Source organism: Ochotona curzoniae, unplaced genomic scaffold, assembly GCF_017591425.1.
Source record: "Ochotona curzoniae isolate NIBS_2020 unplaced genomic scaffold, NIBS_Ocur_1.0 scaffold_4701, whole genome shotgun sequence".
Classification (NCBI taxonomy): Eukaryota; Metazoa; Chordata; class Mammalia; order Lagomorpha; family Ochotonidae; genus Ochotona; species Ochotona curzoniae.
The window spans coordinates 40561343-40588724 of NW_024467122.1; the positions used below are offsets into that span (position 1 = coordinate 40561343).

At 40.3% G+C, this 27382-nt stretch overlaps 1 non-coding gene and 1 gene segment (V, D, J or C); both read right to left on the minus strand.

Moving 5' to 3' along the window:
* The window catches only part of LOC121148487, a 356000-nt gene that overhangs the window by 182960 nt on the left and 145658 nt on the right, over positions 1–27382 (minus strand).
* On the minus strand, positions 61–257 carry LOC121149724. Its single transcript, XR_005882849.1, has one exon. It is a non-coding gene; the product is annotated as a U2 spliceosomal RNA (small nuclear RNA).

The window sequence follows — 27382 nt, forward strand, 5'->3', positions numbered from 1 at the left end:
TGATTTTGTATTTTTCTTCAGCTCTAGGAAACTGAAGAATCTGTACAGCCTCTGCACAATGCTGACCATGCTCCACTCCTGAATTATTGTTTCCTTAAGCATGTAAGGCAAGAGTCAAGTTGAAACACTTCCCTATGGAGTTAAAAAATTGTAATTTGGAAGCAAATACTTTTGATGATCAGGTTATCATCATGCTATTTTTAAACTGATAGAAACAGATATTACAATTGATCTGAGCCAAAAGGCTGGGAAGCAATTATCATGCTATTTTTAAATTTACAAGGTAATAAATTGTAGTTTATGTAGACAAAGAAATTAGGTTATTTGGATTTCTGATTGAAGAATTTAGAAAGCAAAGAACATCCACATTTTACTAGATCTGTCTCTGAATAATTTTATTCTTACAGAGATCCAAGAATGCAATCACTTTTTAAATTTTTAGGGAATTTATTAGTACACTAGGTTCTCAGAGTCACAATATACTTAAAATAATTACTACAGCATAATTCTTGTCAATTCTCACATTATGACTGTGCCGGGCCTTGTACTTGCTAGTACATACAAGAATCTGGTCTGAGAACACCTCAGACAAAGTTCCTTTGGAGATCCCCCCAATCGAAATGCTGGACTCAGAACCCTAACCAAGAAAAGATAGAAGACAGGACAGGTCAATTAACCATCTCAGCTATATGTTGGCAGTGAAATATGGGGCAAATGGAGACTCTATGATGGACTATATCAATCAGTGGATTCTGCAAAGACCTCATCGTGCTTGGAGTGGCAAGATTGACAGTGATTCATAACTGGTGAACTATCAAAACCACTTGAACAAGAACCTTGGAGCATTCTCTACAACCGGGACCTGGGGTGGGTGGGAAATTGGGTGGGCCTTCTCCCTTAATACCCCCCTTTAAACATGAAGGAAATAATATGGAAATAATAGTCTTACCCATTTTCCTATAACCCTTGAACCTTTTTACCCTAATTAACTATGTAAAGATTGTAAAAAATATAATAAAAAGAATTAAAAAATTATCACATTGTAATTACTTTTAAGACACTTTCAAGGCTTGCATGAAAATTATAATAGCAAGCATTATTTTAAAGTTGGGCTTAAAAATTATTATTGGTATGGATAAACTTGGAGTGTGTGCATCTCTAGGATTTTTATGGTTCTGCATGCTTTCCTGAGCATTAAAAATGCATTTTTAGTAGAACGATAGTCTGAAATATGCAGTTGGATAGCATAAATTATGTGACATTTAAGTGATATGATATAAAAGTTAATGGTCCTAATATTACGAATAAGTTCAGTAATCTTTTTCAGTTCTCAACAAACATAAAACAAATTAAGATTCACATAATTTCAGTTGTGAATGAAGTGAATAGTAAATTGGTTTTACTCCTGCCACATCATGGATCCACTTCAGCTTGTGATGTAAGCAGCCAGCCTTCTTTGTTTGTATGATGTGTTCTGCTTTTGACTTTGTGAGAATTTCTGTAGCAAATCTTGGTTACCTTGATGCTATTACTTCTTGGAAGATCACTTAGAAATAACTTATAGGCAGGTATTTGACCCATTGGCCAAGGTGTGGGCTGGAATACCCACATCTCCAGCTCATGGGTACCCTGCCAGGAAGCAACAGATAGCATCATCTCAGATCATTTGGATCCCTGCATCCCTTGGAGCAGATCACAACCGAGCTCCCAGCTCTATGTTGTGGCTTGACTCAGTCTCTGTTACTGTGGTTATTATGGGAGCCTATTGTGTCTGCCTGTCTGACTGTTAGCCTCTGTTCCTCTATCTGCCAAAACTAAAAAACATGAACAAAAACAAAAACAAAAAATAATGAAAATAACCACACATTGCCAACAGTGATGCAAACCTGTTACGAGGTACTTGCTGTGGACTCACAGAGGTGATAGCCACATGCAGGTGACAAATTTCCATAAAATTCTTGAGTGTTCCTTCACAATCCAACTTTTTTGGTTAAAAGTTAGCTGGTTGGGTTTCCCTGAAAGCTCCAGCTTATTCATCTGTGCTCCTGCTTCAAGCAGACATACTAATGGCACTTTTTTTGGTCTTCTGACACTGTTTCCCAGACCCTGACTTCTCCACACTGCGATGTCTGATTCCCTCGGTGACTCCTGGTTCAGTTCCTGGCCCTGGAGCAATTCTAAAGATAGAACCTTAAGGGTGAGAGTTTAGGATTAGTCTTCTGTTTTGATGAGACATTAGCCACCCTACTGACAGTGGTAAGTGAAACACTAGCAGTCCCTGATATCAAACATTTACAAAAGGCAGGATATTGAGTTATTTAGGTAACTGATGCCACAGGGCAGTATAGCAGAAAGAAGAAATATAGGATCTAATATTTTTGAAAACTAAATAAAAGGCTAATCACATGGGTAGCTGAATTACCATTTCTTTTTAACTTACCATCTGTGATTAGGACCAGATATTTTGGCATAGTGGGCTAAGCCATTGCTTGAATCTCCTATGTCCCATTTTGGACAGAGTGCCTGATTTGAGTTCCAGTTTCCTATTAATGCATCCTGGAAGGACGCAGAAGAAGGACCATATATTTGGGCTTCTGTCACTGACACAGGAGACCTGGATGCAGTTTCTGGTTCCTGGTTCTGGACTGTTCTAGTCTAGATGTTGTGGAAAGTTGGAAAGTGAATCAACAGATGAAAGATCTTTCTTGGGATTTGTCTCTCTCCATCACACCAACTTTCAAATAAACACATTAATATTACAATAAATCTGTGATTGACATTAAGACATATATTGAGATGGACTGATGACTCTGAAAACAGAGATAGTATCAGGAAGACAGATCCCAGTGAAGCCGAGGTCCATGGAGCCCTCTGACTTTTAACCCAGCAGAAACAGCTTTACTCCCTGTCTGAGCTTGGTACTTCTTACTTGAGGAACCCCTGATTCATCCTGTGGAGAAATGGGAACATTCATCAAGATTCAGTCTCAACACCTTTCAGTGCCTTTGTTCTTATAACTAGCCTGAAATCCTGGCATGCCCCTTGGGAGCAGGTGAAAAGAATAGGGTACTATATGTACCAGAATTTATACTTGCATGTCCAAACATTGATGTAAAATTCCCTTGACGCCATCCCCAAAAGATCCAGAGCAACTTATCAGATCATAGGGCACTGAGAAAGAAGGAATGGCTGGATTTGAGGGGGAATTTATGGGCGCTACTCTGATACCAGTTCTTGCACACTCAATAGGCCACCATTGCATACTTACTAGAGTAGGAATCTATAAAGACTAACTGATTAATGATATTTTGACTCAGGTCCATCTCACATGTACCTAGTTGGCCTGTGAACTCACTACATGGCTATTCTCCAATACTTAACTTCTTATAATACTTAATTGAAGGAGGCAGCCTTGACAAATGGAAGAATAATAACATATCCAGTTTGTGAGTGGGGACAAATAGAAGATGTTAAATCTAATTATAAGTTCCAGAATGGTAAATCCAAATTACTACTGCATTCTGGACACTACAAACATCAGTGTGCTATAAAAAGCCTCAAACAGCTTCCACCGCTAAAGGCTATGGGAACTAATTTCTGACATAGCGAACTGCAACAGTGTGGCAACCTACAGGTTCTACCCAAGGACTGGATAGCCCTCAGAACTGATGGCCAGCAGATCAAGAACTCTAGTAGTGGCAAATCAGGTGCCACTTTGTACAGTGTGGCAAAGGCTTTAAGATTGAAGGGACAACAGTGAGATGTTTTTTTGAGAACAGGACCAAATTACCACTCATTCATAGTAACCCTGAATATAAATGGTTTACACCCATCAATCAAACATCATAGATAAGTACACTGGATTATAAAAACAAAACCCATCTATTTGTTGCCTACAGGAGATATATCAGTAAAGATCTGCAGAAACTGTATCTCACGGATTTCTATTCTTTTTTTTTTTTAGTTTCATCTCTTCAAAATATGTTCTTTCTTATTAAATTCTTCACAGAATCATAGATGATACAGTAGCATCATTTTCTTCAAGAAAATTCTTGATTTTATCTTTTATTTATTCAGCGACACATTAGTGATTCAGTAGTATGTTATATAACTTCATGGCGTTTTTAATTTCTTCTTATCTTCCTGCTATTGATTTTGTTTTGTGACTTTTCATTTAAGGGATATACAATAATTGTGTAATGGAAACTATCATTCCAGTCGCATGTTATAACTTCATGGTGTTGTCAATTTCTATATTTCTTCCTGTTGTTGATTTTGAATTGTAGGTTTTCATTTAAGGAGCTGTATAGTAACTGTGTAATGGAGACTATCATATGCGGATATGAGGATACAATGCAATATGCATCTTTACTTTCAGATCAAAGATAGACTCCCAATGAGACTGTGAACTATATTTTGACAATAAGATGCTGTATTCCCTGCCATTGTCCATGCCTGGCATGATGGACACATGACTGTTTATGAAGAACTATACTATAGTTATAATATAGGGGAACTTAGGAGGGGGTTGGGCAACTTGGGTAATGGGAAGGCAAATCCCAGGGCCTATGGAACTGTATCATAAAATGATCATAATAATAATAATGAAAAATATACAAGGGGAAAAAAAGAAGGTTTCAGTTCCTAATGTGCCTCTGTGCGTTTTCGAAGTAGCATATGTCCTATTTGGGTATGTTGCTATAGCTCAGAACTGCTTCCTGAGTAGTGTGACGAAATTTGATTTTTAGGGTCCTTGGATTTTGAACAGGGAGAGAAGACATTGCCATAAGGTACCTTGCAAGTTTCCTCACCAGTTTGATCACAAAGAGACAATTCAGCGGTTCTTAACATGTCTGAAGGATTCATCAGATGACAAATATAATTGTAGTTGCCTTCGGTAAAGTTCTTAGGTGAATAATGAAGCATATTTTTAGATATGGGGACAAAGCCTTACCATACTCTGTAGATAATTATTCTCTCCTGGAGAAATAAGAGATCAAGTATTTTGCCATAGACCACAAAGTTATCATGAGGAATGTGCTTCACAATATAGGAGTTGTTTGACCCACTAAACCATACTGTTGAGCATGCACAAGTGAGAGTGGTATAGACAAGTTTAACCATGTGTTGATGGCACACAATGATGCTGGCAAAGGCTCAGAGCACACTAGCTCCTAATTATGTTATATTGCCTCATTATTTTTAGCGTGTACTAAAGGCTTCAGTAAGAATTTCTTTGGGCCTAGTGCAGTAGCATGATGACTAAAGTCATCACCTTGCATACACTGGGATCCCATATGGGGTGCTGGTTTGTGTCCTGGATGCCCCTCTTCGTGTTTAGTCACTGCTTGTGGCCTGGGGAAGCAGTCGAGGACAGCCAAACCCTTGGGAACCTGTACCTACACAGGAGACCCAGAAGAAGCTCCTGGTTCCTGACTTCAGAATGGCTCAGCTTTAGCCATTCCAGTCACTTGGGGAGTGAATCAGCAGATGGAAGATATTTGTCTCTCCTCTCTGCAAATCTGACTTTCCAACAAAAATATTAGCAAAAATGTTTTTCTTATTACTAGTTGATGGGGAAAAAGGTCTGGTTAACAAATGGTTCTACAAAATATTACAGTAGTGGACATCTATAACACTGAAGCACAATACAGGGTGGGTGTGAAGGGCAGTGATGAAAGAAAATTTTTTTGTTGGAAACATCTTCAAGTCATGGTGGTTCATTTTACCTGGGAGGACATATGGCCTTCCAGAACAAAGTATTTATATAGCAAGGAACTTTGAATGGATGTAATTTGCTAACTGGTGCCATAAAGGGGCAGAGAGGTATATGGATAGACATTTTAGAATTGTTATAAAGTGTGAAAATACTTATATATCCCATATGAGCTCTCATCAAGATCAACACTCACAAAGAAAGATCTTACTATTTAGATGGACAGGAGGATATTTTATAAGTATCAGTCAACTTCTTTTGTCACACATGACTCTTGCTCAAAGAGCTAATGAAAGAAGCATTAAGGCAAAGGGTTGTGCATGGACTCAGCCATGTGGACTTGTACTAGCCAAGGCCTATCAGGCCCTTTCCATTGTTGAATATTTCATCTATCAAGAGCAAAGATTCTGATTAAACACCTGGTACCCCTGGTGACAGACACTAGCATATGCCACTCACAGACCCTTCAACACCTGCATGGAAGAGTATACTTGACTGAGGGCTCCCCTTATTTTTACTCTGGGTCTACTGTTGTATTTGCACTGAAGTGGCACAGTCCCAAGCTGCTCCAAACCAATGATCAGGTTTCGGATTTACTGAATACAGGACTCCTGTAATGAGAAATTTTGACTTGCAGACTGCCTACTCGCCTGGTGGAAACTTTCTTAAAACTGTGTTACAAACAATGACTCTGACTCTCAGTCTTCCATATTTGTTCCTCGTCAGATCTGCCTGTTGGTCTGAAAATCCTTGCTGCCAGCTCTGGTTCCTTTTTCTAGGTTCTTCATGTGAGACTCCAATCTTCTCTTAGCTTAGTTTTTATTTGGAGGACTCAAATTGACACAGTTGGTATCAAGAATTGTTCAAGAATTGGGAGTGACATCACACTGCCAGCTAAGGAAGCCACAGCCTTGTGGTGGTGGGGACATCTGGGTAAAAGAAAATTACCTCATATTGTCTCATAGATACAGAAAACTATCTCATCTTGTCTCATAGATTCAGGTATTTGAAAGAGTTCAGGCAACTAATGCTGAAGTTAACTGTTTGCTGCTAAATTATAATAAAACTATAGAAAGAGTTAATTATAATTATAACATATATGTTTAATATATTATAATATAAACATATAAATATAAGGTATATACTAGATATGTATATTCAATATATATTATTTTATCATAATTTAGCAGCAAACAGTTATATAATATATATTAAGAGAAGTGATATAATATATATATTAGGGGAAGTGACAACCTTGGCAAATAGGTATAAGATAGCTGAGAACCACCGGCTTCTTGAAAAAGCTGAGAGACCCTGATCAGCTGCAGAGGAGGTACAGACACAGCCAAGGAACAGGCTGAATTTGGTAGGACTGTGGTGCTCCAGATGTGTTGGAATGCTCAGTCAAGGAAGATCTGTTATGTTGTGGAAATGGGGTCCTTGATGGGAAAATAAGGAATCTTTGAAACATCTATGGTTGTATCTGCTGGACATGTGACTAGCTGAAGAAGAAAGAAAATATCTAAGCTGAAAAAATGACAACAACAGTCTGATAGTACTATTCAGAGGTGGCCTTAAAAGGCAACGGAAAAAGAACATCTTCCAAATGTGTGGGGTTGTAAGCAGTGCCCTGTAATCCTTATTTTATATGAAAGGAAACTAGCCTGAGGTGACAACATCATGTAAATTTCTGGGCCATGACTAGTGGCGTATCTAGCTGCTTAGGATCCTGGAAGAGCCATACTTGGAAGGTTAAAGACAAGGAAATCTGGGATATGGTATGTGAATGAACATATGGGAGGAGACACAATGTGAAGATTTCTAAATCATGCCTTAATAGCCATCAGAAACATTCACCATGGAAATGGTACAAAGCAAGGAAGTGGATGGACAAAATGACTCCACCAATTGATGTTAACTGTCTTTCAAGGTTATACACTTGGAACCAATATGATGAGCATAATGAATAGTTTGTCTGTCATAAATAGCTATAGAGGCAATGTTTGGATCCAACAGCATGGACTCTCATTTACTGATAACGGTTGGTAAAGGCATTATCACCTCTGATGTTCCAACCTTCAGCAAAAGAGATCAATACTGAATCTGTAGATGCTTCTCAAGCATATCACCAACAATTTGGAGGAAAATCGACTATATGATCTCTTTCTACCCTGGAAAGTCAGCAGTCCCTCGTTATAGGGACAGATACCTATTCTAGAGAAATGGTTGTCTATCTTGCCTACTATCCATGGCATTGTGAAATGCTTGGTGCTCAAATTTGGAATCCCACACAATATGGCAATCCAACTAGAGGACCTATTTTGTAACAAAGAAGGTGCAAGAGTGGGTCTTTGACTATGATAGAATCAGATACCATATTCTGGAAGTTAACAATATAGAGTGCTGAAATGGCCTTGCTAAAGCTGAAAAGGCAGCCCAAACACCAGGCATTACTATTCTGCTCTATTTATGGGTGCTGTATACGCGTTAAATGAGATCTTCATGGTTCTGTATCCCTGGAAGGAAGAATGGATGGGTTTGGCAAACGAGAGGTGGAAGAAGAAATGACCTCAGTTATTCTCACTCCCAATGATCTATGAGGGATTGTTTCACAACCTGGGGTTCCTCAAAGTTGGAGGTCCTGATACTCCAAACACTCTTGCCACATGTCAAGATAAGGGTCGCATAAAGCAAGCTACAGCTTTCATATAACTAGTCAGCTTTGACTTGGGTGCTTTGAAACAATAGTTTACTTTTGCCTTTAGATTCTATAGGTTTACTGACCTTAGACAAGTAGTCCTTGCTTGGGATCTCTCATTTGTTTGCAGTTTAAATTGTCTGGGTCAGAGATATCTGAACACTCAGTTGGCATGGTATGCGGGTTGGGTTCCTCACTCACATGACTGGAACTATGATTGACATGGCCAGACAGCTGAGGGCTTGATGAGTCATCTCTCTCTGGATTTGGTGGTATCCAGGTAGTGCAACTACTTGCACAGCACTTGCTCTCCTCCAGAATAAATATTCCAGCAGACCTAGAGATACACTGTGTATCTGCTTCTGTCCAAGCCTCAGAAGTCACACAACATGTCTACCTCCATAGCACACTGATTACAGTGAAGTAGCAGAGCCAGGACAGATTCAATAGGAGTTTTGAATATTGAGAAGCGTAGCTCATTGAAGGGTCAATTTTAGAGACTAACTGTCACAACTGTCTTGAAAACCATCTGAATAGAGAGATTTCCTCATTAATACCTGTTCTCCAAACCAATAAGTATTTATGGCTAATGCACAATGTGTGCAGAGCATGATGGTAACTGGGAGAAATACGGAAGAAAGCATTTTGCCTATCCTTGAAGTTTGTGCCCTCTACCGTGAAATGTTCATATTAACATGGTAGCTAAGATGAGTCTGGGAATCCCAGAAGTGAGAATTAATGTACTGGTACTGATGGACAATGTGTGCATTATAGCTCTCTAAGGTAAAATAAATGGTTGGATAATGGGCTTCTGTACATAGTTGTATCAACAATAAAGAGATGAAATACTTTCCTAGCTCAAAATTTCCACAACCCAATGATCCTTAATCTGTCAATTCATCCTCCTAAGACTGTCTTACCTTAAAGTAATATTTATGAGGATATATTGAAATAAGCGTCAGGAATGATCTTTTAAACTGCAAACAATGGCACAATTGTAAGAGACAGTTATTACATTTTCAAAAGTAACTTACAATAGGTACTCTATAAGTATTTGTTGAGTAAATAAATTAGAAAACCAAATGCACTATTGAAACAAATTTCTTATGTGGCTAAACTGAGCTGTTACTCTCTGTCAAATTGTGTTATTGTTCATTAAGCCTTGTTACTCGTGTCAATTCTTGAAGTTTATGTCTTAATCTGTTTTTTTGCCCTCAATTTATGACTGGATGAGAAAAATAGCAGATAAAGAGGAAATGAAATTCAGAGAGACAGTGTCATTTTAGGTGCTAAATAACATCATTTATTTATTTATACATGCATCAGAGCATTATTTGTTTATTAAATGTGTCAAAGTTCTGAGTTTCTTGATGCTTGTATTCTAGGGCTAGACAGACAAGAAATTTGTACAGATAAATATGTAATACAAGGTCTGCTAGTTATGTTTTCCATGGGGAAAAAAAGACAGGGGAAAGGAGGATGGGTTGAGTGGAAACTCTGCTATATAGATTTGAAGGAAAAAGCTCTCTGATGAGCTGTTGTTGAAGCAGTGACTGATGCAATGGAAGAGCCTTCTGAGGCAGAGGCATGCAAGGACAAAGAGCCCTGGGCGAAGACTACTATGGCATTCAAGAGTCATCTAGAACATTCAAGGGAATTAAAGATCACAGTAGAGAGGAAGATGAAGAAAATTAAGAAATATTCCATGTTTTGTGTAATGCTGAGAATACAAATCAAACATGCTTAAGCAGTAGGGTGTCCCAGAGGAAGAAGGGATCACAGTGTTATGCTGGATGAATATAACAAGTTCAGTGGGAACCAGAGCAGGAGCTCAAATCTGCCTGGAAGATTCAGGGATGCTTTAAAGAGGTGTCAGAGGACCGTGAGGAGAAGCTGTTGAGGAGGTTTGGCACTTCCAGCAGAGGGAAAGGTACAGGCACGGATATTGACAAGCAAGGGTGATAGTTCACTATATTTCCTGAGCTCTGTGGTCTCGTACTTCCAGGGTTAATGCTGATGTGCGATGTGCCAGGAGATGAGGTTGAACTGGTAGCTAAGGGAGCATCATGTATGGGCCTGTGCACTACCAAATTGGGAATTTTGAGAAGAGAAGTAAAATAACTAAGTTTGTCCTTTACAAAGCTATAGGCTATTGGTTCATTGGCCGCACCATTAAGACAAGAAATATAGAGGAGCGTGCATCGAAGGGATGTTAAGTGTTTGGCATATATAGTTTAGAACACCCAAAGATCATCACCAAAAGGTAAGGTCTGCTGAAAGTTGAGGTTAGAAGTGTAGTCATCAACATACAGAAATTAGAATCATGGTGTGGGCAGGGAAATACACTTAGGTTGGAGTCAGGAAAAAAACAGAGTAAAGCACATTTTAAAGCAGAAAGAAGGAATGCTGTGGGATTCGCCACAGTGCACTGATGAAACTGTGAATCTTGGTACCACTTTATGAGCCTTATTTCCCCAGAGGACTGTGAAACCCTTGAAGGAAATAATTTGAGTTCATATTTTTTATTTGTATTCCTACATTTGACTATTTCAACTAATACAGGGCCATGCACACCAGGGCCTTAATATATGCATACCATGTTTAAATGAATGAATACATAATTAATAAAAGGACTAGACAGTTTGGCATTTCTGCTGCGAGTTTCCATCCATTATTGTGATGTCTCACAATGGTATTTCATGTCTTTTTTTAACTTTAATTAAACTTTTTATTGTATTAAGAACACACATTGACTGGAGATAAGTCATAAAAAGGAAAAGGAAAGTTAAAAATATTGTCCTAATCCCACTGCTAGGAATAACTGCTTTTAATATTTTCATATTCTCCATCTTGCAAATATAATGTGATCTGCATGTATTCTTTTGAAAGTTTTTAATAACTAAAGAAAGCATACATACAATCACCATACAACAAATATTGTCATTTCAGTGTGTAGTCAATATAATTATATTATTGAGTTGGATTAGATTTTTCTTCATATTATGTCTTTGGCACATGGTGTATTTTATAGCTACAGAAGATCTCAGCTGGAGTACCCACAATTCACGCAGTAAAGAGCCACATCCAAGCAGTGACTATGTATGGAAATTCACTGCTCAAGATCCTTTTTATATAACGATGTAGCTGTGCATAAAGTTAAAATTCTTCCTCTACAAAAGTCAGGACATCCCAATTTATAGTTTTATATCTTGTTAAAATAAATTTAACTTTAGAACAAGTTTGAATTTATAGCAAAGTTGTAAAGTTAATGCAGAGTTCCCATTTCTTCACATAGTTTATCTTCCTATTAATATCTTACATGATACATATGACACAACTAATGAACTGATATTAATACATTGTTATTAACTGAAGAGCATACTTTATTGTGTTTTCTAAACATTTTTATGTGATGTACTTTATCCAGAATCCCTTCCAGGATACCACATTCCATTTAATCATCTTGTCTCTTTAGGCTCCTCTAGGTTGTGGCAGTTTTCATCTTGACAGTTTTTGTTTTTTGACAACTTTGAGAGATATTGGAAATTTTGCACAATTTACCTTATGCGGGGTATGGTTCTCATGATTTGGACAGGGGGCAATGTTTGTCAGATTGCACCGCTAACAAATTACTCTGTTTTACCTCTTTCCACACTATACTCTTTATAAGGAGGTTGCTATGTGTGGTCCACACATATGGAATGGGGAATTATATCTCACTTCCTTGAGCATAAATTATGTAATTAAATTACTACTTAATTACCAGGACTCATTTGTAATTCTTCTGCATAGGAAAATAGTCTATTCTCCCAAGTTTATTTTTCATTATTTATTTTATATCAGTATTAACTTGTAAATATTTATTCTATACTTTGGATTCTTATTGAAGACTTTCATCTATTCTACTGCTCACATTGCTGTGGCATTGGCCAAAGGAAGGTTTTTCTGTTGGTTTGTATGTCATGTTGACATTTGCCATCATTATGGGGTTTTTGCTTGTTTAGTTTTGAATGTTTGTTTATTTTCTAAGGTTATGAAGTTCTCCAGGCTTATTTGTTTATATTCCATGACATTTCTTCAAGTAGCTCTGGTTCTTTTCATTGGCAAATGGTATTAGAAATGAAAATCTGGGATTTTGGCACATTTGTGGTCACTGGGGTGTTGTTGCCATTCAGGCAGCAAAGTAAGGAAATGTGTGTATATATTGCTAACCTTTGGTGAATATTATACATACTGTATGTGCAACTATTTGTCTCTATATTAAGTCAAACATGAGTTCATAATAAGACCTGTAACTTTTTTCAAATTACTAATATATTATGATGCACAAATATTTTTTGTACCATTTGCTTCACCTTCATGTCAAATGGATTCATCTAACAATATGTACTTATGTATTGTAGTTATGCCAAAATTATTTTATTTAACCAGTTCACTGTTGTTTGACTTCCACATTATTCAAAATTTGCATTTCTAGATGCTACATTTAATAAACATTTGTGTATCTTTATTACTCTCATATTATTCCTTTATTACTATCATATCATTTCATATACAAATTGCTAGAACTAAACTGGTTGAGCAAAAGTACGATGATTTTTAAGGCATTGAAGCTTATTGTCCAAATTTCACTCAAAAATTGCAGAATTTTGTGTTCCTACTAATAACTTCACTGGCATGTCTATCACTCTTCCTTCAATCTCTCCTTCCTAATTTAAATTTGTTATCATTGACTTGTAAAGCTTTATTTTTTGATTGATATTAAGAGGGGTATAGAGAGACAAAGAAAGAGAGGCAGAGAGAGAAACAGAGAGAGAGACACAGAGAGAGAGAGACAGAGGAAGAGAGAGGAGAGAAATCCTTTGATTATATTCCCTAATTCCCACAACAGCTGGGGCTGAGCTAGAACGAATCCAGCAGGAATTTAGTCCAGGTTTCCCACGTGGATGGCAAAGACACATGTACTTGAGCGATCGTCTGCTGCTTCTTCAGATACATTAGCAGGAAGCTAGGATCACAAGTAGAGACAGGACTCGAGCCCAGACATTCTGGAACGGAATATGGGCACCCCAGATGCATCTTAACATTCACCACCAACATGCTCAATTTGGCCAAAATATAAAATGGGTTTGGTAGGAAGTAGTATCTGAGTGGTTCCAAAATCTGATGCTTTGATTATATAGCAATGACTCTAGCCCATTATACTTATTTTACATGGAATATCTATTATCTCTTACTATTTTTAATCATTTGAGGATACTTTTCTAACAATATGGATTTATATATGTATTTTCATTTTCTCATTTGTCTTATAATATTCAATGTTAAAATTAAGACCTCACAAAATGTATTTACTAAAATCTGTAAATTTTACCCTTTAAATTTTTGTCATTTTTCTTTTTTAAAGATTAATTTTTAATATTTTTTATTGGAAAGGCGGATATACAGAGAGGAGAGACAGAGAGGAAGATCTTCTGTCCGATGATTCACTCCCCAAGTGAGCGCAATGGCCGATGCTATGCCGATCCGAAGCCAGGAGCCTCTTCTGGGTCTGCCATGCGGGTGCAGGGTCCCAAAGCTTTGGGCTGTCCTCGACTGCTTTCCCGGGCCACAGGCAGGGAGCTGGATGGGAAGCGGGGCTGCCGGGATAGAACTGGCGCCCATATGGGATCCTGGGCGTGCAAGGCGAGGACTTAACCACTTGCGCCACCAGCCGGGCCCCAAATTTTTGTCATTTTTCAAAAATACATTTCCTAAAAATATTACACAAAGTCACACATATATTTTTCATATAATACATATGTATAATTTCCATTTATAATAAAAAGACTGACTCAAATGAATTTACTTGCTAAGGGAAGGATGAGGTAAATTCCAAGTGTATTTCAACAGTTCATTGATCTGTTGTCCTGATTTGAGATGCTCATTTTAGCATACACAAAATGACACCTTGCAAATGGAGTCTTACTGGTAATATTAGGTTTTGTGTTTCTATTGGCTGGCTTTCTATTATTACATTGCTACCTCACCATCTTAATTTACATAGTGCCAGACTACATTTTAATATCTCATATGGCAACTATTTAATTTTTCATTGGACAGATATCTCATCCTGCTAGAGAACATTCAGCAGCATTTTTCCAAGGTGCAGAGTAAAAATTCCTTTTCCACCTCAACTGGAAACATGCGTGAATTTATGGATTTCCTTAGCAGAGAGAGGAGTCTGTGGGCAGGAGGAACCTCTACTGTAAAACCGTGGCCTATTGAGGAAATGACATTAAATTACACAGAGCACAGAACACTGTGAAGGTTTTATGGAGGATATTCCTGGTTATTAAGGTTTATCCACTCTCGTTTGCACTCCAAGTGGTCTGGAAGGAGTGGGTGTGAAATCAGTTATTGAGGGAACAGCAGAGGGGAAGTAGATTCTCTTCTGAGCTCCAGCAGAAATGAGAGGCCATCCCTTCCATCAGCTGGGATACATGAGGCACTGAGATTATGTTTAAGGATGCATCCTCACCCAGCTGTTCCACATCAACAGGGAAAACAGAGCAAAGAAACAGCCACTCCCCCATGTAGTCTATTTAAACACCCAAAGTGCACACACTTTGTGCTAGGCAGTATGAAGAATAAACACACAGAGAATAACACGTTGTATGTTGCCAAGGAGGTCTCTGACTCCTTGCTGGATGGAGGAGGAGGAGAAGACAGGTGTCAACAGAGTGCAGCACCAGCAAGCAGTGTGAACTGCAGCAAGCAGAGCTTAGTAAAAGCGACAAGAGAGCCTAGGGAGGTGGAGTGGTGTGCTGGTGAGCCTGCTCTCTGGGGAATGGAGGGATGGAGCAGAGTAGTGGGAGATGGAATGGCTTGATTTCTTGTGTTTGCCGATTTTGATGATATTAATATTTTTGCTATGACTCGTTTGAGTTGCCAGCATGATGTCAGTGAAGGTGGACTTGAGAAGACATGTGCACAGTCTGCTTTGAGCGGATAGTTGCTGGCTGAGCATGCCAGTAGCAGGATATGTAGCAGGTATTGGAGGATAGTGAACTTCAAAGGAGAGAAATGAAGATTAATGGAAACGTCAGAAACATAATTGCAGAGATTGTAGAGGATCACAGGGTGTCTGGAATGTTCAAGGATGCAAGAATTTGTTTTTTTTTTCCTTTGGAGTATTATGACAAGACATTAATGTGAAAGCACAGAGCAGGGTGAACCTGAGTACAAAGTAGCCAAACAGGGAAGAACAATTACATATTTAGGGTACTACACAGGAGTAGGCGCTGCATTTTCCACTTGTCCTACCACACTTGGTAGTGTAAGAGGAAAGAGCATATCATAACAAATAATCAGAACAGTTGGAGAAGTTGTTCTCTTGGGAATACAGCTTACAGCTCTCTCTCAAAAAAAAGTCATTTAGGGTCAATTTTGGAGTAGTTTATTGTACACAGTGTTATCCTTTTAAAAGAACAGATTTATTTTTATTACTTCTTTTTTTTAAGATTTATTTTTATTATTATTATTTTTTATTGGAAAGGCGGATATACAGAGAGGAAAGACAGAGAGGAAGATCTTCCATCCGATGATTCATTCCCCAAGTGAGCACAATGGCCGATATTATGCCGATCCGAAGCCAGGAGCCTCTTCTGGGTCTGCCATGCGGGTGCAGGGTCCCAAAGCTTTGGGCCGTCCTCCACTGCTTTCCTGGGCCACAGGCAGGGAGCTGGAAGGGAAGTGGGGCTGCTGGGATTAGAACTGGCGCCCATATGGGATCCTGGGCGTGCAAGGCGAGGACCTTAACCACTTGCGCCACCGCGTCGGGCCCTTTATTACTTCTTTGAACCAATAGTGTCAGAGTGAGTTTTGGGGACTGAGACAGAGAGGGGTTGAGACAGAGAGGGAGAAAAAGAGAGATAGAGAGAGATGTTTCATCTGCTGGTTCACTTCCTCAATGGCCACAATGGCCAGGCCTGCTGGGCCAGCCTCAAGCCAGGAGTGTGGAAATGTATCTCAGTGTGCCATGTGGGTGTCAGGGGCCCAAGCACTTGGGCCATCTTCTGCTGCTGCTTTCCAGGTACCTATGTAGGATCTGGATTGGGAGGTGAGCATTCAGGACTCAAACCATTTTCTGAATCTTGGATGCCATAGTTGCCAGAGGTGACTTCACGCACTGTGAGACACACCAGCACCCTCAGTGTTATCTTTGTTGATGTTAGAGGAGTCTCTTTTGATTTTTTGGAAAAATGTAACAAGTTAATTGTGTTGCCTTGTTGGTATCCACTTATTCTGTCTTGTGCTTGTACATAATGCCAGACATGTCTTGATTAATTCTTTCAGAACATAGTCTCTCTCACTCTCTCTCTTCAGAGTCATGCTGTTGTGATGGTGTAGAGCTGTTGGCAGCTCTGTCCATGCATCATAGCCTCTTACATTCCTAGAAGTTTGCTTAATAAGGGCATGCAAAGATTGTGTATATGTGCCTGCTTCATGTGCTGTTGTTGAACTGATTATTGTGGTCAGACAGAGGAGCTATATTAACTGATCAGGGTATTGATGATGGGGTGGTGTGGGCTTCATCCAAACTCAAGCATAAATAGAGGAGATTGGTCTTATCCAAGGAAATCAGTCAAGATTTGCCAAGAGGTACTAAAGATGGTTGTGTCAATATTGAGTAGGAAAGATCAGCATATGCTTATTTCTGTTTTCTTCATTGTCATCCTTAGGCACCAGTTCAGAGACAAAAACACTAATGAGGCTGAGGTTTCACAAGCACAACTGTGCCTCTGATCTGAAAATGTGAGGTGCTCCCAGAACATCCTTTAACTCTCTATACTCACCAGCTGCACAACACATGCGTATTTTACCCTCTTCCTGGCTGTGGGTTGTTTGCTTGAGCTTCTGGAGCATGTGGCTCACTACTGCTGAGTCCTGAGGGTTTTTGTAAGGCTTTGCCTGTTACTGTTCTCACTGTGCGTTCTCTAACAGCACAGAAATAGACAGCTGAGTCTTTGTAAGTCAGGGCTGAGATAGTGAGCCTTAGGAGCTTCTCTGATTCGTGAAACACCAAAGAATAGTGTCCCAAGCTTTTAGAGTTTTCCCAAGATTCCACATAAATCATGTGAATCATCTCTCCACTGGATGGTTGTTTGTACCAGTGCATTGTATAGTAAGACCAAGTGACTGTGATTTCACATTCCATGATCACAGATTGTCCTTCCTTTTTATTTTCCACAGCTACAGGTTGGTTGACACTCTGGCTGTTGCTGGGACCTGTAGCAACACAAACAGAAAAAGATATCTGCTGACATGGCTGATAAGGATTCTGTTACCAGTTGTCTGATTTTGACCCAGAAAGTCAAGTGGAGAGAAGTACAGCTCAGTTCTGCTCCATCTTCACCCTTGAGCCTCCACATGCCCCAGGCTGTAGTGTTGATGGGATGCTCACCAAGGCAGATGAGGGTTGTGACTGTGCACAGGAGAGCAGGCAGACCCGGCTGCATCGTTGGGTCATGGACCACTTGCAGATGGCTGTTGTTCAATTTGTCGTCTGACTGGATTCTGGAGTGTTGCTAGAGCTGGTTTCTCAGTGGCCCTTCTGCTGTAGAACTGGAGACGTGGGATTTGTGCCTGTGTAACCTTTGTCATGTCATGTGTTGTCTGTGGTTTCCCTTAGACCAAATTGCTTTTGAACCTGTCATGACTTGACTTTAGTATATGTACAGCAGGGAGAGTCTTTGAATTAGGAGAGATACTAAAAAAAGTCCAACTCTAATTTAGTCAAGCAAAGTATAAGCATTTGTTCTTCATTATTTTAAATAAATATATATATATTTTATAGCAATGACTCATCTTGAAAATCCCTTTTGTCTAACTCGTTTAAATGAGTACGTACCATATTATCATACCTGAAATTGTGTTAAATTTGGAAATGTTCTTTATTGGCTTCCTAAAAAAAAAGAAAGGTTTATATGGCCCTGTCTGATTTCTGGGAATGCATGTTGATAAAGGAATTCTCGAAACTCTTCTATCAGGTCTCTTGCTAGTGGCAGATCTCACAAACACTGGTGGAACCTTCGTCTAGACTGACTTAGTCTACCTTCTGTTTTGGCAGGAGCAGTGTCCTGGCCCAACTGGCTGACACCTATTCTGGTTCTTATTGTAGGGTGAACACCCAGTAACACCTAGTGCATCTCCAGACACAGTTCTTGCATGATTCATTGGGTGCTGAGACCTATGCCAGCCTGTCCTACACTCACCCGGGCTCTCACAAACACTAGTAGATGCTGGAGTCTAGCCTAGTCTGGCACATCTCAGACTCAGTCCACAACCATGCCAGAGACACTGCAGGCATGTCTAAACTTGACCATTGGTCCTTTTTCTGGCTCTAGTGCATCTGGGAAGCAAGGAACCACAATCCAGCTGGGAGTCCCTTTCACTCTCCAACCAGGCCTGTTCCCAATCACAGATCTTGCATGTGCTGGTGGTTGCTCTGATCCAGTCTGGCGTAGCCCATCCCTTGTCTTGGAGCTGCAGTCTGACCAGTCCAAGCATGCTCCTAATCTTAATATTCACTAGTAAGGTGTTGTAGTCTACCACATCGCATTCTGCTCCCATCTGTGTCTTTCATCAAAACTGGTAGGTTGATAGCCTATGGTGGATCTGAATGACCTGCACTCAAACCTGGCTCTCTTACCATGCAAGTGTTCTATGGTTTGTCTGGACTCTGCCTGTTCTATTTCCTACTGCTCAGTACACACACACTGCCAATTTTTAGCAGCCCATCCTGATCTGACCAATACCCAACCAACTCCCATGCTCAATAGTGGAAATGACAGCAAACCAAGGGAGTTTCTGAAGTTTCCCCACAAGGCAACCCCCGGCCCAGATCTCACACATATCAGTGGGTGTTAGGCCCTTATCTGGTAGTCTGCCACTAAATATAATTCTTTCTGTGTGCTGGTCGATGTTGTGGCCTGGCCTATCATACACCTAAGAATTGGTGCTGCATCCTGTACCAGCCTTGCCTTTTCCCAACTCCAGTACTCATGAGTGTTGGAGGGTTCCGTGGTCATGCCTAACTTAGTCACTACCCTCACCTGGAAACGTGTGAATTTGTGGATCCACTTAGCAGAGAGAGAAGTCAGTGGACAGGAGGAACTTTTTCTTAAAGACTATGGACTGTTGAGGAGCACTACAATGGTTTGAGGAGGGTTCTTCTGGTTTTTCCACTCTCATTTCCACTCCAAGTGGTCTGGAAGGAGTGGATGTGAAATCAGTTATTGAGGGAACAGCAGTGGGGAATGTAGATTCTCTTCTGAACTCCAGCAGAAATGAGAGGCTATCCTTTCCCTCAGCTGGGATACATGAGGCACTGAGATTATGTTTAAGGATGCATCCTCACCCAGCTGTTCCACATCAACAGGGAAAACAGAGCAAAGAAACAGCCACTCCCCCATGTAGTCTATTTAAACACCCAAAGTACACACACTTTGTGCTAGGCAGTATGAGGAATAAACACACAGAGAATAACACGTTGTATGTTGCCAAGGAGGTCTCTGACTCCTTGCTGGATGGAGGAGGAGGAGAAGACAGGTGTCAACAGAGTGCAGCACCAGCAAGCAGTGTGAACTGCAGCAAGCAGAGCTTAGTAAAAGCGACAAGAGAGCCTAGGGAGGTGGAGTGGTGTGCTGGTGAGCCTGCTCTCTGGGGAATAAGGAGCAGGAGTGTGGGGCTGAGCAGTGGGAGTTGGGAATGGCCTGATTTCTTGTGTTTGCCGATTTCAATGATGTCAATATTTTTGCTATTACTGACTCGTTCGAGGTGCCAGTACAATGTCAGTGAAGGTGGACTTGAGAAGACATGTGCACAGTCTGCTTCGAGCGGATAGTTGCTGGCTGAGCATGCCAGTAGCAGGATATGTAGCAGGTATTGGAGGATACTGAACTTCAAAGTGGAGACATGAAGAGTGAACTGATTAATGGAATGTCAGGAGCAGAATTATAGAAGATCACAGAGTGTCTGGAAGTTTCAAGAATGCAAGAATTTTTGGGCATACTAACCCAGAAGGTTAATGTGATAGCACAGAGCAGGGTGAATCAGAGCAGGGAGTAGCCAAACAGGGAAGAACAATTACATATTTAGGGTACTACACAGGAGTAGGCACTGCATTTTCCACTTGTCCTACCACACATGGCAATGTGAGAGAGAGGAAACAGCTGAACATAACAATTAATCAGAACAGTTGGAGGAGTTGTTCTCTTGGGAATACAGCTACCGTCTCTGCCTCGAAAAAAAAATCATTAAGGGTCAATTTTGGAATAGTTTATTGTACCCAGTGTTAACTTTTAAAAAAAAGCTTAATTTTTTTTATTACTTATATGAACTAATAGTGTCAGAGTGCTGTCCATGCATCCTAGCCGCTTACATTCCCAGAAGCATGCTTAATAAGTACATACAAAGTTTGTGTATATGTTCCTGGTTCATGTGCTATCCTTGAACTGATTATTGTGGTCAAACAAAAGAGTTATATTAACTGATCAGATTATCCATGATGGGGTAGGCCTCATCCAAACCCCAACATGAATAGAGGAGACTGATCTCATCCAGGGAATAAATCAAGAACTAGATATGGCTGTGTCAATATTGAGTAGGAAAGATCAACATATGTGTATTTCCATTGTCTTCATTGTCATCCCTCTGCATTAATTCAGAGACAAGAACACTATCAAGGCTGAAGTTTCACAAGCATAACTTTGTCTTTGATATGAAAATGTGAGGTGCTCCCAGAACATCCATTAGTCTCTCCAGACTTACCAGCTGTACTCATCATGCCAGTTTTTAAAATTTACTTCTTCTTATATTATCATTTTATGATACAGTTTCATAGGCCTTGGAATTTCCCTTATCCCTGCCCCAATTCCCTAATCACTCACTTGGTTCCCCTATATCATTACTATAGTTTAGGTCTTAATACACAGTTACATGTCCATTATTGCGGGCATGGACAATGGCAAAGGATCTAGCATCCTATTGTCAAGATATAGTAAGCAGTTTAATTGGGAGTCCATCTTTGTCTAGAAGTAGGATGCATACTGCATTGTATCCTCACTTCTGGATATGATAGACTCCACTACACAGTTACTGTACATCCCCTTAAATGAAAAACACAATACAAAATCAACAACAGGCAGAAAAATAGAAGTTTGCAACACCATAAATAACATGTTACTGAATGACTAATGTGTTGCTGAAGAAATGTAAAAGAAAATCAAGAACCTTCTTGAAGAAAATGATGCTACTGTACAATCTATGAGTCATTGGAAAATTTAATCAGAAGAAATGCCTTTTTTATTGTCTTCCTGTCATGTGGGCTTCTCTCCTGAGCTCCTGTAACATGTGGCTCTCTACTGCTGAGGGTTTTTGTAAGGCTTTGTCAGTTACTGTTCTCACTGTGCGTTCTCTGACAGCACAGAAATAGACAGCTGAGTCTCTGAAGGTCAGGGCTGAGATAGTGAGCCTTAGGAGCTTCTCTGATTTGTGAAACACCGAAGTATAACGTTCTGTTCTTTTAGATTTGTTATCAGAATACAGATAAATTATGTGAGTCATCTCTGCACTGGATGGCTGTTGGTACCAGTGCATTGTATAGTAAGACCAAGTGACTGTGATTTCACATTCCATGATCACAGATTGTCCTTCCTTTTTATTTTCCACAGCTACAGGTTGGTTGACACTCTGGCTGTTGCTGGGACCTGTAGCAACACAAACAGAAAAAGATATCTGCTGACATGGCTGATAAGGATTCTGTTACCAGTTGTCTGGTTTTGACCCAGAAAGTCAAGTGGAGAGAAATGCAGCTCAGTTCTGCTCCATCTTCACTCTTGAGCCTCCACATGCCCCAGGCTGTAAGGTTGATGGGATGCTCACCAAGGCAGATGAGGGTTGTGACTGTGCACAGGAGAGCAGGCAGACCCGGCTGCATCGCTGAAACATGGACCACCTACAGAACAGCTCTTGTTGTGCTTGTGTTCTGAGTGGATTCTGGAGTGTCACTAGAGCTGGTTTCTCAGTGGCCCTGCTGCTACAGAAATGGAGGTGGGATTTGTGTTTGTGCAACCTTTGTCATGTCATGTGAGGTCTGTGGTTTCCCTTAGACCAAATTGCATTTGAGCCTATCACTACTTGTGATAGCAAGGAGACACTTTGAATTGGGAGCGATGATAAAATCCAACTCTTATTGCATCATGCAAAGATGAACAATTTTTGCATTTCCTTTGCTATCTTAAATTAAAAATATATATTTATGCAATAGGCTATATTGAATATCAATAATGTTCTAACTCTGCAAATGAAAATGCCACATTATTTATATATAAATATTTAATATGATAATATAGTATACATCAACATAAATATAAATATATTCAATATACAATAAATATGTAGTATATAAAATATAAATATTTATTAGCTATTAGACACATTACAAATATAATTATATATTATATAACAAATATATAATGTATTACAAATATTTGATACAATATAACATATAAGTAATATAAATATAAGTCTTTAATATAATAATTATATTTTGGAATGTCCTTTATAGGCTTTCTTCTAAAAAAATGCTGTTTAAGGTCCTGGTGTAATGGCTCAATTTACTAATCTTTCACGTTCAAGCACCATGAGTCCATACAGGCAATAGTTTGTGTTCCAGCTGCCTCACTCTTCATCCAGCCTGGGAAAGCAGTAGTCGATGGCCCGAAGCCTTGGGATCCTGAGCCCACATGAGAGACAGGAAAAAATTCTTGTTCCTTGCTTTCTGGTTGGTTCAGTTCTGGCAATTGCAACCATTTGGGGAATAAACGAGTGAATGAATGTTCTTTCTGTCTCTCCTCTCTGCAAATCTGTCTTCCAATAAAATAGTAAATAAACAAATAAAAATGTCTATGAAAAATGCTTAGGAAGACACTAAATGCAAGATCTACCCTCTTGGCCAAATATTAAGCACATCTTGGGAGTTATTCATTTTGCTTCCCTTAAACTTTGTGTTCACCAATTAGTGACTCAGTGTTTCCCTTGCTTCAGAATCTGTTAACTCTAAGTTCTCCCTGACTCAGTGAATTCAACTATTTTTGGTGGCTTATAAAGGTGTTTGTATTTCTGTGATGGCTTAGTTCACTTGGCAAAACGTCCCCATCCATGATGGCACATTCTGGATATTTTTCTGTTGTTCAAGATGCTAACACAGGACTCTCCCCTCACCTACCCAAACCTCACCTGGGATTAAGGACGGAGGAAATACCCAGGCTTGCACCAGCTGCCTGGACATGAACCCGCGTGCCCGCTGGCATCATCCCCCGCAAGCCCACAGTTACAGATCTTGAGCCCACTGCTCATGAGTGTGCCTGTGCAAAAAACAGCTCAGTGTTGATATTAAGATCTTTTAAAATCTATTTACTAAAATCTGTCAGTTTCAACCCTTAGATTTTGCTTTTATTTTTAATTTTTATAAAAAAATTTTCTACTTCAAAATTATAGGAGGCCATGCACTGTAGCATAACCCTGGGTTGATACAGGGCGGCAGTTCTGCCTCCCTGGGTACTGGGACATTTAGGAGGCTGGGTGTGGCTTCCCCATTTACCACTCCTTTTGCCTGAGACAAGAAGAAATGGAAAATTAGGAAACAATAATCTTACCATTTTTTCATTAATCCTTGATCCTTCTCACCCTGGTCAAGCTTGTAATTGCCATCAAATAAATAAAATAAATTTAAATTAAAATTATGTGAAGTCACATATATTTTACTATATGGGCCTTGTTCATGTGCTATCCTTAAACTGTTAATTGTGGTCGGATAGATGAGCTATATTAATTGATCAAGGTATCCATGACGGGGTGGGCCTCATCCAAACCTGAACATGAGTAGAGGAGACTGATCTCATCCAAGGAGATCAATCAAGATGTTGACAGGAGGATAGGAGGGCATTGAATGTTGAGATGAAAAGAGGAACATATGTGTGTTTTAATTGTCTTCATTGTCATCCCTGGGCACCAGTTCAGACATAAAAACACTATTGAAGCTGAGGTTTCACAAGCACAATTCTGTCTTTGAAAATATGAGCTGCTTCCAGACCGTACATTAGTCTTTCTAGACTCAACAGCTGAACCCACAATGCCTCTATTAACCTCTTCCTGTCCTAGGGCTTCTCTCCTGAGCTGCTAGAACATGTGGCTCTCTACTGCTGAGGGTTTTTGTAAGGCTTTGTCAGTTACTGTTCTCACTGTGCTGTCTGTGACAGCACAGAAATAGATAGTTGAGTCTTGGTAGGTCAATGCTGAGATGGTGAGTCTTAGGAGGTTCTCTGATTTGTAAAACACCAAAGAATAGCGTTCTGCACTTTGGTAGCTGTTCCTGGAATACAGATAAATCATGTGAATCATCTCTCCACTGGATGACTGTCGATACCAATGCATCACATAGTTAGACCAAGTAACTGTGATTTCACATTCCATGGTCACAGATTGTCCTTCTTTTTTATTTTCCACAGCTACAGGTTGGTTGACACTCTGGCTGTTGCTGGGACCTGTAGCAACACAAACAGAAAAAGATATCTGCTGACATGGCTGATAAGGACTCTGTTACCAGTTGTCTGGTTTTGACCCAGAAAGTCAAGTGGAGAGAAGTGCAGCTCAGTTCTGCCTCATCTTCATTCTTGAGCCTCCACATGCCCCAGGCTGTAAGTTGATGGGATGCTCACCAAGGCAGATGAGGGTTGTGACTGTGCACAGGAGAGCAGGCAGACCCGGCTGCATCGTTGGGTCGTGGACCACTTGCAGATGGCTCTTGTTCAATTTGTCGTCTGACTAGATTCTGGAGTGTTGCTAGAGCTGGTTTCTCAGTGGCCCTGCTGCTTCAGAAGTGGAGGTGGGATTTGTGTCTGTACAATTTCTGTCCTGTCATGTGCTGTCTGTGGTTTCCCTTAGACCAAATTGCTTTCAACCTGTCATGACTTGTCTTTAGTATGTGCACAGCAGGGAGAGACTTTGTGTTAGGAAAGATACTAAAAAAAAAATCCAACTCTAATTTAGTCAAGCAAAGATGAGCATTTGTTCTGTTTACTTTGCTATTTTAAATCAAAAAATACATATTTAAAGCAATAGGGCATATTGAAAATCCCTTTTGTCTAACTCTCTTAAATGAGTACCTACCATATTTTCATACCTGGAAATGTGTTAAATTTGGAAATGTGATTTATAGGCTTTCTAAAAAAAATAAATAAAAATGCTTTAGGGTCCGTGTGCAATGGCTAGGACTGCATGCTGAGAAAGTAATTCTCCAAATTCCTCTATCAGGTCTCTTGCTAGTAGCAGGTCTCACAAGCACTGGTGGAACCTTGGTCCAGACTGACCTAGTCTACCTTCTGTTTTGGCAGCAGCATTGCCCTGGCCCAACTGGCTCACACCTATTCTGGTTCTTATTGTAGGGTGAACAGCCCAGTCATACCTGGTGCATGCCCTGACATAGCCCTTGCATGACTCATTGGGTGCTGAGTCCTATGCCAGCCTGTCTTGCACTCACCCGGGCTCTCACAAACACTAGTAGATGCTGGAGTCTAGCCTAGTCTGGCACATCTCAGACTCAGTCCACACTCATGCCAAGGACACTGCAGGCATGTCTAGCCCTGACCAATAGTCCTTTTTCTGGCTCAAGTGCATCTGGGAAGGAAAGAACCACAATCCAGCTGGGAGTCCCTTTCACTCTCCAACCAGGCCTGTTCCCAGTCACAGATCTTGCATGTGCTGGTGGTTGCTCTGATCCAGTCTGGCATAGCCCATCCCTTGTCTTGGAGCTGCAGCCTGACCAGTCCAAGCATGCTCCTAATCTTAATATTCACTAGTAAGGTGTTGTAGTCTACCACATCGCATTCTGCTCCCATCTGTGTCTTTCATCAAAACTGGTAGGTTGATAGCCTATGGTGGATCTGAATGACCTGCACTCAAGCCTGGCTCTCACACCATGCAAGTGTTCTATGGTTTGTCTGGACTCTGTCTTTTCTGTTTTGTACTGATCAATATACACACTGCCAATGTGAAGCAGCTTGTCATGACCTGACAAATACCCAACCAACTCCCATGCTCAACAGTGGGAATGACAGCAAACCAAGGGAGTTTCTGAAGTTTACCCGTAAGGCCCACCCCAGGCCCAGATCTCACACATATCAGTGGGTATTAGGTCCTTACCTGACAGTCGATCCCACATTGTCAGTCATTTTGTTTGCTGGTGGATCTCGCTACTTTGCCTGTTGCAGATCCAAGTATTGTGTGTGTGTCATGATGCTGAAGCTGAAGCTTAGGCCAGGCCGGCACATTCCCAACCACAGTCCCCATGAGTGTTTTGGGTTCCATGGTCATGCCTAGCTCAGCCAGTCACTACTCTCAACTGTTATTCAAAGCAGCAGAAATTGCAGTTCCACATTTTTTTGGGCCCATATATCCCCCACATAATCTGCCACCAGATCTGTTTCTTTCAAGTGCTGGTTAGTGTTATGACCTAGCCTAACATTACCCATCCACTATTTTTACTCTCACAGGTGGGTACTGTGATCTAGCTCTGCCAGGTAGGCCCTCAACTCTAGCATTAGCTTGTGCCAGTGAGTGGTGATTGGCAGTGGTCAATGCTAACTAACCCAGCAAAGGTTTCACACGTGGGCTGGATCATTGGTCTGACCCTTAAAGGCCCTATAGTTCCCACCTCCAAATGCTCTGTCCTATTCCTTTTGCTTACATACAACTATAGTGGCCTTGTCAGTGAAAGTCCCTAAGACGTCATTCCTTACCCCTAACACCTTCATTTAGCAGTCCTGCTTCCCAAACATTCCCTTGTCCCTTTCCCTGATCCATCCCAATCCCTTCACCTGGAAGCACATGGGTTTCCCAGCCCAGGTTTCTGAAGCTCAGTCTTC